The sequence below is a fragment of the Pundamilia nyererei genome, unplaced genomic scaffold (genome assembly GCF_000239375.1).
Source record: "Pundamilia nyererei isolate P.nyererei 1_Seehausen unplaced genomic scaffold, PunNye1.0 scaffold00025, whole genome shotgun sequence".
NCBI lineage: Eukaryota > Metazoa > Chordata > Actinopteri > Cichliformes > Cichlidae > Pundamilia > Pundamilia nyererei.
The window spans coordinates 4,899,176-4,904,473 of NW_005187426.1; positions in this window are offsets into that span (position 1 = coordinate 4,899,176).

The following is a 5,298-nucleotide window of genomic DNA, read 5'->3' on the forward strand; positions in this document are numbered from 1 at the left end:
TTTTTGTAAAGGATCCAGTGTTGTTTTATTCAAATGCTTGACAATTTCAGTTTTTCCCCTGGGAGTGGTGGGGTGTTCATAAAAAGTTTCAGAAAAATGCAACTTGCAATTTACTGAACTTGCGCAAGGTGTGTGTGTGTGTTCTATGAATATACTCTAATTTACAGATGTGCACTCAAATCTATCTTCTTACAATTCTAGATTAACGTGTATCCAGGAGTGGGTCACATGGTTACACTACTTTTTCCAAAGGTCCTTTTTGTCTTTGTACACAATGTTTAAATATCCTCAAAATTCACAAATTACATTTTCTTAAATTATTACATGTTCCAGAAAGTAACTGCTTCAGAGTTAGGCAGGACCTCTTATAATGCAATTGTAACTTTTAATGTCCAATCAAATAAGGGCGCATGTATTGCAGCAAGCTGAACAAATTAAGTTACATATCTCTTTAAAATGACTAGGAAGTAACTTGTAGTAACAACGATTTACCATGGGATGTCAGCCTTTGAGCAAAGTGTCGAAGAGTGTCATATGAAACTCTAGATTAAAAAAAAAAGTGGAACAGTTTGATGTGGTTTCTGGAAACTAAAAATAAATTAACTTCCAACTTCTCTTTAGGTTGATTTTATATACTTGATTTAAGCAAGAAGAGAGAGTCGCAGTCTTTCTTTGTTAGTGCAGTAGATCTGACTTTGAATCTCTATTCCAAGTGTGGTCAAGATAGGGAACTTTAACTCATCTCGTCATCTCATTTACAGGATAATTTAAAGATCCCAGATAAAACTCATGTAAGCTCAGCCTGCCTGGGTTTAAGCCCAGGACCGTCTCAATGTGAAGAATAGTGCTAACCACTTTGCATGTGGTACTGGGCAGATGTTTTTAGCCACTATTGAGGACAGTGATTCCACACAAAAAGCCACAGGGGGCAATTTAGTGACAAGAATATCATAAAAGAGAGCTTATGGCAAAGGCCTGATTTCAGAATCCTAACTTCAATATGAAATTGCATTTTCTTTTTTCAAATGGGGGGTGTTGCTGTTTTTGCAGAGTATCTAACGAATGAAAGCAACAGGTTATCAAATGCATCGTCTGAACACTGCCAGCAGTCACCTTCTCAGGATCACTCTCTGCCCTGGTAATTAACAAATAATTTGTATTTTAAATAGTTAACGCTGGTACATGTGTTCCATTACCCCCCAACACTGGAAGATAAGCACAGTGAGAAAGGAGATGAGGAGGCAAGGACTAATCATGGTGACTGCATAGAAAAGAGGAAAACTGCAAATGTATAAAAAGTATGTGATATCTGTTTAGATCTCTTCACAGCACTTGTATTTATTATCACGTTTAGGTGCATCATTAATAATTCATTCACCTTTCCTCCAGAAGTTTTTCAGGTTAATAGGAGCCCCTATCAGCACCAAATCAATTTGAGCTTGGTCATAGATCAAAAGACAATCACAGACAAAATCATGCTGAAAATCTACATTGCATATCCTTTTTTATTATTTTAAAAGAAATGAAAATGATGAACCTACCAAGAGTGGCCATAATCTGTCATATTAGTGATTGAACACATGTTTTAGATGGATCATCTCAGGTGATATTTTGACTGAAGTTTGGTCTGTTTTCAGTGTCTTTGCCCTGCCATATGATTGCATTTTTTATGCCCATTGGGTAAAAAAAAATTACCTTCATCCCCCATCTTCACTGTGCTGATTTATTTATGTTCTATTATTTCATTATTCTAACAATAGCATTGTAGCTAGCCATCAGGTAGCATATCATTACATGCCAGCTAGCCCAACTTCAATACAAACACTAACACTACTTAATTTCTTTCTGTCTTTATTAATGTCTGACAAGCCATATGTTTTAGTTTTTCAGAAATCTCTGGGTCAGTACATGGCAAATCATCTTTAGATAGAAATGATAGCGAGCTAACTTCCTGCTTCTTCAACTTCTAACTCTGTTGAACATTGAAAATCTTTTTTTCTATGGATGCATGTATGTTAAACCTTATTGTAACACATGGGAGAGAAGCCACTACAATCATTTTATTGGAGATGTAAATTTCTGGGCTCTTTTAAACTCTCAGTGGTGCCACAGAGTCTGTTTGAATTTGGGAACAGAAGTTTGTACCAGGGAATAGCTACTGACATCAGACTTTTTAGGCAGTTTTTGCAAAAAAGCAAAAGCACAAAACCTCTTTCACAGCTTTGTATGTGGTAACCCTACTGCTGTAGAATAAAATGGCTAGGTAAGTGGCCTGCACCTGTGAAACCTTTTGTGCTTTGGGGGTTACCTTATTGTTGCCCATCCAGCGTAGCTAAAGCCGACAACACCGGTCTGCTAATCAATTAACCAAATCAACATCCCAGAAATGTATTTGACTTGATGCTATAAGTCAGAATGAAAAGTATCCCTTTCATTTTTAATTGCATTAGCATTCGCTTCGGTCATGAATTAGCTGGAATGTGGACTGAAGGGCAAATAGGGGAAGAAAACTGTGGGCTTGATCTTGCAGGCAGATCATCTGTGGTTCAACAGTTTGAAGTTAAGTAGCAGCCATGGCCATCTCTGTTTAGACACTCATAAGCTTGCCTCTTTTCTGTTCACCATTTTTCATGACAGAATTAACTATTCTAATTGAGACAGCATGAAACACACACCATATATACCCTGTGGTCTTCCGGTGACACTCAGTGAACTAACAGATACAACCCTGCTGGTGCAAAAGAACAAAAACATCGTGATAATAAGCTGAAAATGTTAGTTTTATTATTCTTGTGAATGATGTGATCAATCCAGCCTTTTTATTCTACAGCTCAAGATAAGAAAACCAATTAGTTACCCATATTTTACAGTGCCTTTAGTGTTAAAAAAAAACATGTTATTTGGCACACTGCTGATCATGATCTTCATAAGATCTCTTATTTGTGTGTTAGAAATCAAAGTCACCTCAATGACTGTCAAAATGTATTATTGCTGTAAAACCTTGAAAAAATTGCTAGAAAATTCTTCTCAAATTAAAAAAATGAAATTTAATATTAAATATACAAAAATGAGCTATTTATATCTTACAATATAAATATAAATATTTGCCCTCTAACTGTGGTGAGAAAGTAACACTGTGTATCTCTGTCCTGCTGTCTTTGACTGTCTTTCTTCTCGTGAACACAGAGACCATAAGTCCAAAGAGTTGTCCTGGGGGATTTATTTCTTCATTACAGCAGCTTTTTCTTTATCATTTAGAAAAACAGTTAAATATATAACTTCTTTCCACTGACAGAAAGGGGAGTTTCACCACTTAACTAGTGGGCTGTGTGTGGCCTGCAACATAAAATCAGTTTGACACTCCTGATCTAGATCGTCCCCCTCTCTCATCCTGCCGTTCCTCCAGCATGTGCGCATTTGCCTGTTTGTTGTATGATCCACCAAAGGCACACCACCAGTAATACCATCAAGGTTATCACTCCATAACGTAGTAACCTCGAAGAGATTAAATTCACTGGAAAGCACAAAAAGACAGAATAAACTAAAATTTAAAAATTTAAAAATTATCTATTTGAAAGATTTTTGAAGCATACAGACATTCTTACCTTTGACCTGAAGAAATACTTTGTTTGTTCCATGAACTGTGTGCTCGTGCTCATAGAAGCATTTTGATGGCAGCACTATGCAGCTGTAATGACCTGAATCCCTCAAAACTGCACCATCGATGATGAAAGTTGTCAGCATCTGAGAGACATTAAAGACTTGCACTAGCAGAATCGTGTCATTCTTCCTCAGGTAAGCGTAGATAAATTTACATCCACCAAGTGTATGTAGGTGTTGAGACACTGTACACTGGAATTCAACATAGTCTCCCTCATGAACAGTGGATGACCCAACTATTGAAATATCTGCTGGGAGAAAATTGGCTGCATGGAAACAGGAGAAAATGAGTGGAAAGAAATAACAATGACATCATGTGTTCAGGAGTCAAAACACTTACCTATGACCAGAATCTCAATGATGTCGTCTCCTTTCTTGGCTACTTCAGAAAGTGTATAATGATTCGGGGAATAAACACAGCTGTAATTTCCACTGTGATGAAGACCAGCTCTGGATATGGTGAACGTAGTGTCACTTCGATCTTTCTTCTGGGCGAGATACTGGATTCCGCACTCATTTATTAACAAATAAACAAAAACCATGGAGTCTTTCTTTCTCCCAAATGTGCTGCATGTTACAATAAGGTCACTGTTTTCACTTATAATCGTCTGCTGCGCCAGGATCTTTGCAGGAAAAATATCTGCGTGACATCATAGTGAGCAATATAGGTAATGATGAGCGCAACCTAGTAACATTTAGGAATACAGAAGAGACATATCTTGTGATGAAGGAAACTGAACTTACCTTCAGTTTGGCTTATGACTTGGTTTGCCAGAACACCTTGAAGAAAAGAAGTGAAAAATTAAATGAATCCTTTCAGATTAAATAGATAGAAAACAGTTTCACTTAAAGATGTAGATGTTATCTGTTAGTGTACTCACACAGAAGAGCGATTATTATGTTCATCATTATAGAAAATGAGCCGCCCTTACAGACCCTCTGCAGCATATCTTCTGAAAGCTTCTCAAAGTCCAAAACCACAGAGTGGTTAAAGAGTAAATAACCATATGCAAACATGCAATTATAACATACCCCTACCTGCTCCTTGTATGGTAGCAAGAGATATTTACGTGTTAGAATTAAAAATAATATCTACAAACAAATAATACTTACCACACTGTACTGTTATACTATTTTACTCTCATATACATTATATACCCATTTAGCTTTTGCTAACACTCTATTTCTCTCTTTTTGTCAGATAATTTGCTTCTTCAGTTATCTTACCTTGCTCTGATTCTGTATAATAAGTCAGTCTGACGTACTGACAACTATACCCAATACAGGATACTTATCTTCTTTCACTTTTCACTTTGCACTGAGGAAATGCACCCGTCCATTTTCCTCTGCTTATGCAATTTGGTTTGGGTGGGAGTGTAATGGGGGGTGGAGGCAATGGCAGGGTACACCCTGGACAGGTCAACAGTCTGTCACGGGGCTAACACAGACAAACAGGTGGCAATTTACACTCACACCTCTGGGCAATTTAGGATCACCAGCTAACCTCCACTAACTGTATGTCTTTGACTATGGCACAATGGAGGACATACAGTGGGGCAAAAAAGTATTTAGTCAGCCACCGATTGTGCAAGTTCCCCCACCTAAAATGATGACAGAGGTCAGTAATTTGCACCAGAG